Raw genomic sequence first — 14486 nt, 5'->3', positions numbered from 1 at the left:
ATCATCTAACAATTTTGAAATATGAAAAGAGATCCTGTACGAATCTTACTAAATAAACTAAAAAATCACAAGCATTCGCAGGTTCTTACTCTTCTATAAATGTATATATTTAGGTATTTACTCTTTCGATACTATCCGGTCACGATTATTTAGTGAATATCGAAGATGAAATTTAAAAAATACCCGTTGCAAAAATTTTCAATTCTTGTTGCGTAATTCATGGCAATCATATTTATGAAATAAACTTTCAATCACCATCAACAGCAGCATTGTAGTTTTTCCTCAATTGCATACGAATAGAAATGTACGAACAAAAGTGTACCACTGCAATACGAATAGTACTGCTGCAGTACGAATAGAAGAGTACCAATGTAATCTTAGACGACGAGAGACCTGCGGTTCTATACTCCACTGGTACTGTTGCTTTTACTGGCATGTTTTCTTTCAAGACATCAGTTTTTATTAGGTTCTACAGTACCTAACACGCAGGTTTAGAGATTGTTCAAGGATGGGTATTGTTTCAAACTTTTAGGAAAACTTTTACCTTCGAGACATCATATTAGTCTAAGCTCATGGAAGCAAAAATAAATTGACCTATTGGGACGGGGAGACTCTGTCAATTGTTATTTCGAAATTGATACAGGGAATATCACAGGGAACGGATGGTGTCCATTCACGTCGTCTGTGCTAGGAATGCTCGCATGTAATTGGTTCATTATTCGCGTAAATTTGTTATTGAAATTATTATCAATTTTACCGCTTAGCAATGAAATTAGAGTGATAATTAACACATTACAAAATTGTTATACATTTTATCTATCCAACAACATATTGGTTATTGTTATCCATCATGTGGTTATGCTGTTATTAGCGTTTGAAATCTGACGCAACATTTGCCCGTTTCATTTCCAATTTTACAGAATGCATCCCTGTATAGTAAACAAAGACGTGTCCCACGTCAAAAAAATGCAACTAACAATGAAAATTCTGCACCGGCTCCTGCCAGTAACGCCAGTATACAATCAGCACCGCAAGACAGCCAATTTGAACTTGACCCCATGCGTACACCAATCGTCCGACTTACGCAGCAATCATCGAATGGCGACGAGCGCTTTTTGAAGGCTAGACTCCGCGACCCAAAAGTAATGCATATTACACGCCTATATCTCGCATACATGAAGGACCAACCATCATCTGTATGCGTAGAAGGAATGACACCAACCAGTATAAGAATGCTTCTCGCATCCGAAGGACTGCCGACATCTCCAGGACAACTCCAACGCGTCTTTATTGAAGTCCATCAGGAATATGGACTCACGCCAGCCGAAGCAGTAGCCGACCTTCAATCATATCGTCTTTTTTTTATCAAATGAACGCACGCACCGTCTTCAACAACTTCGCGAAAGTGTAAATAAATTTAGTACAAATTTTCGCAAGTAAGGACGCCCTCTTCTGAGGCAGAACCATTATATTTTAACATAAGTAATAACTTGACTAACACTTCTTCGCTTCCTCGACAGAATGCGACTGAAATTCTTATCTATTGTCAGAATTTCAATCGCATGAAAAGCCCAAGCAAAATGAAAGAAATTCAACAAAATCTAATGTCGTCATCTTTTAAAATAATTTTAAGAACTGAAAGTAGCTGGGACGAAAGCGTAAGAAGCGAAGAAGTATTTGGAAACAATTATAATGTATTCCGGCACGATCGGAATTTGTCTACCAGTCAAAAAAAGTCAGGCGGTGGAGTCCTCATTGCCATTAATGTAGACTTTACTTCTGAAGAAATAATATCCGACAAATATAAAGAATTTGAACACGTATGGGCCAAAGCATTTATTGCTGGCGAAGAACATATCTTCTGTTCCGTGTACTTTCCACCGGAACATGCTCATAAACATTCGTATGAATTATTTTTCAAAACTCTAGAATCTATTATGTCTAACATGAAACCAGAAGTAAAACTGCATGTCTATGGCGACCTCAACCAACGTAATGCAGACTTTATTGTAGACATTGAAAATGAATCTATCTTACTCCCAGTCGTAGGCGAAAACGAAACACTGCAGTATCTTTTTGGCAAATCCTCAGAACTCGGTCTATATCAAATCAATCATGTCAAAAACAAACAAAATGCTTATTTAGACCTATTATTCACAAACTGCACTGAAGACTTCTGTGTAGATGCATCATTGACTCCCATCTGGAAAAATGAAGCATTCCACACAGCAATTGAATATTCAATAGTAATGAATAACACTTCGTACCCCAGTGACTGCGAGTCGAGGATGTACCGGAATACCACAAAACTGACTTCGAACAAGTCAAACGTAGACTTCGCATAATAAATTGGCGTAGTATAATTTGTAAAGAAGGAAATATCAACGAAGAAGTAACAAAATTTTATGAAATAATTAATCAAATTATATCAGAAAATGTACCTCTAAAAAAAAGAAGACGAACGAACACCAACAAATATCCAGTGTGGTTTAATCCACAATTGAAGAACCTAAAAAATAGAAAACAAAAAGCACATAAAATATACAAAAAAGACAACAATAGCGAAAATCTTCAAAATTACCAAGAAATTTGCTGTCAACTTGACGCAGCCATTAAAATTGCACATGAAGAACATAATCGTAAAATCTAACATCAAATCAAGTCTTGCCCTGAGAACTTCTTTAATTACGTAAAACCAAACTAAAAAGTAACAACTTTCCATCACGAATGCATCTTGACGGTAATGTAGGACAAACTAGTAATGAAATATGTAGTCTTTTTGCCACCTTTTTTCAAGAAATTTACACCACATATGAAGAAACAGATCGCGACCGCGAATACTTCTCGTATTTTCCTGAATTTTCGAATTCTTTATCTGTCAATCAAATATCTGAATTCGAAATTCAAAACGCACTTAAAAATTTAGACGCTACGAAAGGTCTTGGACCTGACAAAATAGCTCCAATTTTTCTCAAAAACTTGGCAGAAGAACTATCTACACCCTTACAACACCTTTTTAACATGTCCCTGAAGAATGGAATTTTCCCAGAACTCTGGAAAACTTCATATTTAGTGCCAATTTTCAAATCTGGCGCTAAATCTGACATTCGTAATTATCGTGGAATTGCCATTATTTCATGCATTCCAAAATTATTTGAATCAATAATTAATGAAAAAATCTTTCAACAAGTAAAACACCAAATTACAACTCAACAGCACGGCTTTTACAAAGGCCGATCAACTACCACAAATCTTTTGGAATTCATAACTTTCACTCTGACTGTAATGGACAACGGTAACCACGTAGAAGCTCTTTATACGGACTTTAGCTAAGCATTTGACAGAATCGACATACCATTATTGCTCTTCAAGCTCGAAAAATACGCAACTGAAACAAAATTTTTGGAATGGCTGCAGTCATACTTAACAAAACGAACACAAATAGTCCGCTTTCAAAATTCCTTTTCAAACCCAATAGAAGTAACTTCTGGCGTTCCTCAAGGTTCCCACCTGGGCCCTCTTCTTTTTATATTATAAGTAATCCGTATTTCCTTTCTTCTTAAGTCAATACATGTGCTTGTATATGCTGATGACATGAAGCTCTTTATAGAAATAACCAATGCAGAAGACTTCGAAATATTCCAGAATGAAATTAATGTTTTCTACACTTGGTGCAACAAAAGCCTATTACAACTCAACATTAAAAAATGTAATTCAATAGCCTTTAGCAGAAAAACAGAAACACCACCTACAAACATTTTCTTAGGAAACCAACCAGTAGAAAAATGCAAAATCGTAAGGGACCTAGGCGTAATCTTAGACTCCAAACTTACATTCATAGAACATTTTAATACAATTATCAACAAAGCAAATAGTATGTTGGGCTTTATAAAACGCTTCGGCCACAATTTTCAAGACCCATATACAATCAAACTATTATAAATTACATACGTCCGACCAACTCTAGAATACTGTAGCATTGTATGGAATCCCTATATTGCCACACATGAAGAACGCATTGAATCTGTCCAAAAACAATTTCTTTTGTACGCGCTTCGTAAGCTAAATTGGACATCATTTCCCTTACCATCTTATGAAGCACGCTGCATGCTTATAGACATACAAGCACTTAAAGAACGCCGCGATCTTTCAATGCTTTATTTTATCAATGACATTATTTCTCGACGCGTGCAGTCTACACAATTATTATCACAACTAAATTTTTATGCACCCAGTCGTCAATTAAGAAATCGTAAAATATTTTCGGAAAATTCTCACAGAACAAACTACTCAAAAAATGGCCCAATAAATCGCATTATGCGTCACTATAATCAGCACTGCGAAAATATCGACATCACCATGGGCAGAAATCAAATAAAAAAACGACTAACTACTGGAAATAATGTATAGAATATAAGAAAACATTGTATTATTATAACTGTAGTCTACATTTGCTTGACGAAATAAATAAATAAACCAAATAAATAAATAAATAAATAAGCCAAATAGGAAAACTACACGCATCCACCCAAATGTAGAAAAGTGTTGATTGATTATGCGAACTATTGTACTATTCAAAATTGTCAAACCTTGTTGAAACGAAAATTTCGTCCTCTGATTGGTCGCTTGCTGCCTTTCCCTAAAAAGGTCGACAGAATAGTAGAACTAGTTAGCCGCAGCGTAGTGAATTGCGGAAGTAGCAGCAGCGGGTTGCGCCAGTAAACAAATCACATCACATATCTAAGCTGCAGCGAGGTAGCACCAAATGTCTCGATTTACCAGTTAAGGGCTTCGGCCTTCTTCCCGCAATAAAGTTTTGCTTTTTATTGTCAACAGCACATTCTGTGCTGAATCCAAGAGAACACAATCTGTCGCGGCCGTCTTATTTACTGAATGCGAAAACAGCTTTTACAGATTTTGAACAGCAAATTGCCTTTCTCAAGGCAAATCAAGTAATCGAAGGTTAAGAATTTTTGGCAATAACACAATCATTCAGTGCTGGATCATAGCGATCAAATTCTGTCGCAGTCAAAGAATTTACTTTGTTTATTTACCTAATTCTCCCCGCTGTTGGGGCAGCACGTAGGCTGCGATCAGCATAACCAAATTTGAATAACAAACTGGCCTGTTAGAACGCATTCACAAAGGCAGTTAATTCGACTATGCAGAATTGATATGAAGTCGATTCAATGAATCCGCATAAACAGAATTTCGTCGTCTCCCAGCTGCTCAGTTGCAACATGATGCAATACGCGAGCAAACGGAATCGCTTGATCTTACAAACCACAACACGATACAGGTTAAAATCGTTGCGTGTGTGAGAGCACCATCGGTGGTTATACGCTGGATACAAAAATCAAATGCGAATTGTGGAATAATTCGTCTAAAGAACATTAGAGAATGGTAAAACTGAACAGAAAGGCGTGCCCTATTTCGTAGCAACCTTCGGCTATAAAAGAGTGTTTCTGGTAAAACCAGCTACATTCATTAGACGGAAGGTGAGCTGGCTGGACCGTCCACAACGTTGACAGAAGTAGCAGCAGATATCAGCAGTAGCAGGGGATTGCAGCGGGTTGCGTCTGTAGATGCCTTTAAATTAAACAAATCACTTTCCCTATGGTTGGTCACCATGTCTCAGGACTGCCGTTATTTCCCCACTACTTAGGTAGCATAAAGGTTGCCATCAGCAAATCCAATTTTGAATAACTAAATGCCTTTTTTCAAGGCAAATACACAAGTATTTGAAGGTTAATAATTGTTTGACAACTCAAGCGAGCAATCTGTGCTGGATACTAGCAATTTAAATCTGTCGCGGCCGTCTAATTCAGGGGGGATATATTTGTCAAACATTGGTAACCAATATATTTGGCATCATGGCGTCTGTTTGTTTTGGTTTTTGTTCTTTTTGGTCATTAAATTGATCGTTGTGAAACATTATAGAATTGAAGCGTTTTTTAATCAAAACTCGAGAAATCGCGAAAAAACTTTTAAGAATAATGCGTTGTGTAGTGAATTTTTTCCCCATTATTTTTTATAGTTACAAACGTCCTGGACCAACAAACGTGTTGGACCAAAGCTGATCTGCGATAACGCACACATATATGAAATTTGACAGAAGTTAATCCTACAGCTCGTGTTTTCAGTGTCTTTATTCCCCCACTGTTGAGGCAGCACAAAGCAAGCAATAGTAGACTTTATGACTTGATAATGAAACACTAACAACAATGCATTTGTTAATAGTGTGCGTAGTTCTACGTCAGTTATGCCGTCTTGTCTTGGATACAACCTCCTACTTTTTTTTGATTTTTGTTTTTTTTTTCTTTTGAGAAAATACCCTGAAGTATATTTCATAATGCCTACGTCACAGTCAGTCTTACTAGCACAATGTTCTAACGCATCTGTAACATTCTTCGGTCGTGCATCAAAAGTAGTGTACACACTTAGATATTTCTGCCTAGTTTTGGTTTCTATCACCCATGACGTTCGGAAATATTTTACCTCTTGTAAAAATCTAATTTAATTTTCTCTCGATTTATCGGTCGTATCGCAACAGAATGAGCGCGGGTGCTGTCTTGGTGGAAGTACACTCCCAAAAAACCATATTTGTTGATTTATAGCTTGTTTAGCTGCTATTAGACGGATTCCGGCTGAACTAAGGCTTAATAAGCTGATATACAACAAAATTGTAAGCTGGGCTTTTTGTTCGTGACAGTTTCACCTTGATTTGAACGTTCACCGGATCCAATAATGTACATACAATAATATTGTTTGTTGATTATTTTACCATGTGAAAAGTGTCAGGGAACACAATCGAGTAACCTCAAAAATTTTTGATTTCCAACGCCATCTCTGTGTCAGGCCAAAAAATGTTCAGTAGTTAACATCTGTACAAAAGTCATCGAATCTTTCAGTGCGTTTACAATTACTGGTATTTTTGAGGTTTTTATATCTCCCAATTAAATCGAAGCAGATGCAGTGGGTATAAAAAGTCTCAGTACTGCAAATTAAAAACGAATGACGGAGTTGTGGTCTGTTCCAATAAAGAATCAGCAATGCAGACAACAAGAAATAATTGAAATCGTGTCAGCGAATGTACCAAACCTAACCTAGTTGTATGTTCTATTTCTCGCATTAAACACAGCATAGCATATAGGGAAGGCTCGTTTGCATAAGATGAAATTGGTTATTGGATACAAGATGATACCAGCGAGGATGATTCTACTTGCATTGTTTCGAACTACTGTTGATGGTTTGTTGAATCAAGGTATTTTTAACCTATCTTGTTTGTTTTTTACCGGTTGATGCCGACAGGTGAGGATGTCGAATGAATGATGTTTCAAAAATTCAACGTATCCTATCAGTTACTACTATCTGCAGTTAATATTACGTAACCAAATTTTCTTCTGTTGAGGCTAGTATAACAAAACAGTTTATAATGGCAATCACGTTTATCAATTTTAGTTTCCACATCTTGAGCACCATCAATCAAGCCGCTGCAATTCAATTTTCAAGACTCTAAGTCACTGGGCTTACTTTGACGCGTTTTTCTTCTATTGGAAAAGGATTTATTCATCCGGCTAACCGCACAAAATGTGACGTTCGCCTGCCCATCCGATTTCGACTTGTGCTCAACGAAGGATTATCAATTTTTGTATTTCCATTTTTCCGGCTGATTGTCCCGGCAGCGATTATTCTCTGCACCAGTGGCAACTCCAATGTTATGTATTTCCCCCGAAATCGACACTGATCCCTGCTGTCATCCTACACTTTGTCATTCAGATATGACAGCCTGGTTTGCTTTTGACAATTTCGGTACTGTTTCGCGCTGACAGATAAGCGCTAGTCAAAGTAGTCGCATTATCACCAATTCACCGATTGACTTACATACCACGAATGTGAGGATCTGGAAATTGGAATTTTTATGACGCCGAATATCAAAAGATTCATATCGAACAGTAAGTGACATGAGGATTCTAATTTTCTCGCTCAAAAATCCACTAGCTAGTTTCTTCATTTATATGATAGGCAGAAATATTTTCAAGCAAAGACATTGCGTATAATTCTACAAAAATGTACTTTTCAGTTTATCATTTGTTTCGTTTGAAGCAGCTTTAGGAATCAAATTGAGCAAAATTCAATGACTCGTAATGTTGTTCGGTCAACCATTGAAGAATAGTGATTAAAAAAGTGAGCTTAGTTAAGCGTTCAACGACTAGACAACAATCATAAAATATTAAACTGACAGATTTTTCCTGTATGGCAGCGGTTCTGAACCGCGTAACCCTTAGAGATATTTTCCAAATCAATTGTACCCCTTGGCTGGGTTTGTTCTCGCAGCTTGGGAGAGAGTAGTGATATATTATGTTGTGGTGGTCTATCTCAGGTTTCAAATTGAACTATGATTTGTTCGATTGCTAAAACAGATGAAGAATTATAAAGAAAAACTGATTTGTCCGCCATTAGTGATTTTTTTTCGTGTGCTTTCTGAAGGCTTTCGCGTACCCCTAGGGGTACGCGTACCCCAGGTTGAAAACCGCTGCTGTATGCGCTAATCACTGCGACCAGAAAGGTTGATTAATTTTGATATTGCTCAAATGTTTTCTATTATTAGCAATACCACTATTGAAAGAAATTCACCATTCTCTAAGTTATGCCAACAAATAAACGAACAATGATAAAAAACTTACTCTGAAATAAACAGTAGATTCACGTTTTACATATGTATCTGTTAGAGTAATCAAAACTAGCATAGATGGAAACCATACAAACGCAAAGATGAACAAACGGCTCAATTTGTCGATGCCATCGCGCTCGTTTGGTGGGCGAATTATTTCAAATCAAAAACATTCAATTGAAACACGAGATTCCTTTGAACTGTGCTTCCCAGTTTTTCGCATATTCACGACGTAAAGCAATCGGAGTGATTTGATTGCTAACTCGTACTATAATAGCAATACAAATAATGTAAAACAAGGTTATTTGTGTTTGTGGAGCAGAACCTGTGCACGACGATGAAGAGCTAGTTATAATGGGCTGAAGTTAACCTTCGTTAGTACTTGAAAGATTACTTGTTTTCGAAGTAAACATGTCGTTTTTCACAAGAAGCCTCCGTGTACGCTAATGTAGAACGTATTCGCAGGAATAATCCTTTTAATATTATATTGCCTTTGTTAGCTTTGGTTGCTGCAATTGAAACCTACAAAAGTACAACTATATTCAGAGCAGTTTGGGAATACTTTCGGGAAAATTAACAACTTCTAAATAATTAAGGTAGGTGAACAGTCATGGCAAGTGTACCAGTTACGGCTTCATCGCGTTAGCAGAATGGTACCAGTTAATGCAATACTCCATTTAAATTTCATAGGCCGTAACTGGTAACTGGCCGTCCAGAACCGGGCTTTATTTCGATGCTCCAATTGCTGGCCAATAGTGCCAAAATGATGTGAATGCCGGATCGGGCTTTTCCGGCGTCCACAAAGTGATCTTTGAACGAGCACATTTCTGAACGGAGTATCATGACTGTTTTCGCCATCACGGTTAGAGTTCGGCTGATAGAGATGCCCAGAGATGTCAAATATTTTCTGCTGCTCATGGGTTACTAGGATTGATCCTGCATGAGTAGTTTTGCCAGTGCGTTCGAAGAAAAACTTATGGAAACTCGGCAATTTTTGTCCATTTTTTCCAAACCGTTATTAATTTGACATTGCTTCTAATGTGTCAACAACACTAAGCCTATGTAATTAGAGTGGACCAAACTAAGGAAGACGCATCACAACTGAAGTGTCCCACATCAAATTGAATCCCGGGAATTTTCTGTAGAAAAATGTGGGTAGAAGTAGCTGTGGAATGGAACCTACACTGTTATTTAATCACTGTCAGTTTTTGAAATTTGGAATAAAAGCCATTGCCCGAAAAGCAACGTTGCAAATTAATTTTGCCCAAGCACCTAAAAAATCGTCAACACTCTCATTGGGACATCGAAAAACTATTCGGAATCCTGCAGTCAGCGGTGAGTTACTACGAAAGTCTTACAATCGAACTGAAGGAGAAATGCGGTCAAAAGGATCACAAGTGTTCTGTGAAAGAGTTTACGCGAAATCCTAATGCTTCAGCCAGGAATTTGGTCAAAAAGTTGCAACTATCCAAGTCTTTCGTTCAGAGAGTCAAGGACAGCACACCCAGATGCTGACGAAGCTTCACTTGTCTCATCATGGATGATGAGTCTTTCGTCAATGCGGACTGGCAGCTTTCGGTGTTACTGTTCTTCACTGCCCAGCACAAGTTAAAGGTTCCGGAGGAAGTAAAAAAGCAGAAACTGTCGAAGTTTGCCAAGAAATACCTGAGTGATCATGTGACATACGGAGTGCGCCATTCGGGACTACCGTAACTGTAAACGGGGAGATCTACCTCAAGGAGTGTCTACATAACCGTCTGCTTACTTTGTATAAGCGCCCTACGATTTTCTGGCTGGATCTAGCTTCGTGCAACTTTTCAAATTATGTCCTAGAGTGGTACGAAGCCAACGGGGTTACCTTCATACGCCTTAGTTCCGGAAGGCTACTGTGAAGCAGGCACTACGAAAGCATCTAAAGGAGGTTAAATCTGAGGTGGACATGACGAAAAAGTAGGTTTCCGTGATGCAACTTGATGTGGGACACCCTTTATTTTCAGAATTTTATTATGATTTCTTTGAAGCGTTCTCATCCTTGTTGATCAACAACTTGATCAAATCGGCACAACATAAAGCATTGCTGGTCTACAAATTTGTTATTAAATCAAATGTTTACTCTTTAAACAAAATTTAAAATGGTGGTCAATATGAACTAATCAAAACGGTTCTCTCATTTTTTCACTACTTTAACTACTCAAAGAACAAAGGAAAATGGTTTCGCTAATAGTTGAGAAATGCTTTCCATTAAAACAAAAATGTAATTTTTAAAACAAATAGTACAATATCTGAAAAGTAACATTGTCTGCTTCGAGAGACTACTAAAAAAATAGTTTAACAATTTTATGAGCCAAGCGGCTAAAAATTGAAGAAGTTATAGTCTTTTCAGTTGAAAGATAATCGAATGTTCGATGATTTAAATATTCCCACTCCTAGATGCTCACTTTCCACCTTCCAAGAAACATTCTCTAATAGAAAACGAAACTTCTGGGCAACACTTTCGAGACAATGACGTTACGATTTAACAGCTTTTGAACACCGTGAGACAATGAAAAAATGTTCCACCAAAATTGTGTTACACCTGTGGAAATCATGTTTTCGGCAAATTTACTGCTCCAATACTAACCGAAAACCGCTTTCGTTCTAATGCTGGAAAGTTTGTCTTTTTGTATTGTGTATCGTATAAGTAAAACATGCTCAGCTGCTTATGTAATTATTATAACATTTTTCTTTATTCAAATACAATAAACGCCTTGTCAATTCCCTCGATTTGTGTTCTTTGATGTACCGACAGCGGATGGCTTTTTCTGTTTAACCCTAGTTCAAGAGGGAGGCGGTCACGAAAATGATGAATACGCACATCTGTGACAAAACGTAATTTTATTTCCACTCTAACTAATTCAATCCTAACTACTTGATTATTTTCCCTTTTCTATTGTTAGACATAGACATGAACATGTCTTTGAAGATTCGGTTGGGAAGAAAAATATCACTTACATAGCAAAAAAGACACTGGGTCACTTTTGGCATTTAAAATCATTTAGTCTATAAAATCATCAAAATACAAAATGCAAGTTATTTTATTGTTGTAAAAGCTTGATAATAAGTTATTGTATTCAGTGTTAATGCATTATCATGCAAAAGTAATAAAAATAGCCAAAATATGAACTGACCCACAATTGTGCACCGCAAAATGTAACATTACTACAATTATGGATCACTTCACTTCTTGCACCGAGCAGAATTATAGTTTTTAGTGACATTTTAATAGAGTGAATGAAGTTACAAGTGAGTTACAAAAAATACCACTGCTAATGAAAATTGTTCAGTTTCGTGAGAATAAACGTATTTGCGTAAAAGTGACCCATGTTGTAGCTGACCCATAACTGTGGAGGCACTGTACTGGCGGTACCCGGATAGCTGTCCCATAATGAAAAACAACATGTTGAGAAAACGGCGATCTAATATTATCCGTGAATTTTCGGATTTCCAGCAATTACATCCAGAACCAATGACCATAACAGTTTCATCGCACCACAAGTTTATCGTTATGAACAAAAAACCATCGATGGAATTGGTTTTACGTTATATAACTTGAAAAAATGACAAAATGGGACAAAATATGCGGGTACATTTCAAAAGTACTCGCATATTTTGTCCCATCACATATAAATTCATCCAGCAACCGGCAGTATCATTGGCAACGTAGATTGTATTACAGAAAAACAACATTAGTCTAGTTGATTAAATGACATACTTCTATATGCCTAAAATAATCCGATATACGCTAATCTGGAGCAAAATTATATGTTTGCAGTTTGTACCACTATGCAATGGGACTGTAATGCGGGTACTTTCAATATGGGACAAAAACAACTTGGTATTTTTCCATGTTTTTCCATACAAAAGTATCAATTTCAATTTTTTTCCAGAAAATATAATAACAATCAAGTCGATTCTCGATGATAACTCAAAAGTGACCAAAATCAGTGTTGGACAGTCATGCGGGTACCGGCAGTGTATATCTTTTAAAAATTTATAATAATATACGCGTTTTTTCACTCGCGTTTTTTACGGCTTTTTTACGCGGATTCTGGAATTCGCGCAGTTTTTTTACGCGGATTTCGGAGTTTACGTGGTATTTTTTTTTTGCGCGGATTTCGGTTTCTCTTCACTCGGATTGCAGAATTACGCGTTTTTTTTTACGCGGCACGTATCCCCCGCGTAAAAAGCGACTTTAGTGTACTTATTACGGGAGTTACTTCACGCTGATTATACCTAAAATGAGATGACAAAAAGTGAAGTGAAAATAAGAATAGGCCAAGTGAAATGAGTTCCGCATCTCAAAAATTTCTAAGTCCCACGAAGTTGATTTTTCGTTTTTTGTTTTTGAGATAACAGCAGATCTCGACGTTTTATGCATTCCTAAGACTAGTAAAGCGAGCAATGTATGCAGTTTGCGAGAATGCGTAAATGATCGGGAATAGAATGTGTGACTTTTAGGCTTAGAAAAAATTTTCCCTCGTCTGGACGAGTCACACCTTCTATTCCCGATCATTTTCGCATTCTCGCAAACTACATACATTGCCCGCTTTACTTAACTTAAAAAAAATGTAAGTCATATGACAAAAATGAAATTAGTTCGTGAAGTAAATTCCTAAGACATTTGGTATAAAAAAACAACTTCCATATCAACAATAGCCTTGTCTTCCGTCATCAGTCGAAAAACTAAAACTTTGACCACTTTCAGGGACAACTTCCCTAAGTCCGATTGAGTTGAAATTTTGTATGAGGACGTTTTTCTAAAAATTTGTATGTCCCAAAAAGTTGTTTTTTTTTCAAAAATGAAAAAAATGATTCGTCTTGTTACCGAACAATAAATCCAATATATATTATCATTGGATTACAAATCAATCGATTTTTAAACCTTCCCAATCTTCGTGTAATCATTTCACCATTTAAGATGGTTGAGAAATAATTCCTCGCGAAACGTCACTTTTTCCGTTTTCACTTTAGTATCATGACACTCATAATAACCCAAATTTCACGGCAGATGTCACTTAGCTACCATTTTTTGATCTATTGTGGTATATCCCAGTGGATACGAAACCGTGCAGAGAAGCGGCACATACTCCTAGGTTTTGCGGATGATGTCAGCATCATTGATATCAACCGTAGAGCAGTGGAAGACGCTTTTGGACCTCCCAATGGGGAAGCTGCCAGAATAGGACTTTTCGTAAGCTCTGCCAAAACGAAGTACATGGTGGCTGGTAGAGAGCGTGGTAGCCCGTCAGATGTTGGTGCTGCGGTGGATATAGATGGGGAATTATTTGGAGTAGTCGACGAATTTATCTACCTGGGCACATTTGGTGACGTGCGACAATGAGGTTACCCGTGAGGAAAAGAGGCGGATAGCGGCCGCAAACAGGGCCTTCTACGGAGGGTGTAACCAGCTGAGGTCCGGCAACTTGCAAACCCGTACACAACCAGCACTCTATAAAACACTGATTCTCCCGGTGGCCCTCTAGGGCCATGAAGCATGGACACTGAAAGTGGCTGATCAGTGAACTCTTGGCATTTTTGAGCGTAGAATCTTGCGGTCGTTACTTGGAGGCAAACGGAGAAATAATGTTTTGCGTAGACGCATGATTCATTAAGTGTACCAGGCTTGAAAATCGGCGGATATAGTCAAGCGGATAAACCACGGCAGACTACAGTGGGCTGGGTAATGCCGGAGGAACGACCAGCAAAAACTATATTTAGCAGGAATCCCGATAGCGGCCTTCGACTTCCGGATCTCGTACTCGTTGGATGTGTG

At 37.5% G+C, this 14486-nt stretch overlaps 1 protein-coding gene across 2 annotated transcripts in view; it reads right to left on the bottom strand.

Annotated features, from left to right (window-relative positions):
- The window catches only part of LOC129717165 (helicostatins), an 85034-nt gene that overhangs the window by 58483 nt on the left and 12065 nt on the right, over positions 1-14486 (bottom strand). Inside the window, exon 1 of one of the 2 annotated variants that reach the window (XM_055667008.1) lies at positions 2442-2509. The exons of the other annotated variant lie outside the window; for it this stretch is intronic. The gene's annotated coding sequence lies outside the window, so the exon portion shown is untranslated. Of the gene's footprint in view, positions 1-2441; positions 2510-14486 lie in introns of those variants that run through there. 2 annotated transcript variants of the gene reach the window in all.

The sequence above is a fragment of the Wyeomyia smithii genome, chromosome 1, assembly GCF_029784165.1.
Source record: "Wyeomyia smithii strain HCP4-BCI-WySm-NY-G18 chromosome 1, ASM2978416v1, whole genome shotgun sequence".
Taxonomy (NCBI): Eukaryota; Metazoa; Arthropoda; class Insecta; order Diptera; family Culicidae; genus Wyeomyia; species Wyeomyia smithii.
The sequence above is the reverse complement of the archived record's forward strand: the minus strand, read 5'-3'. Positions and strand labels throughout refer to the sequence as shown.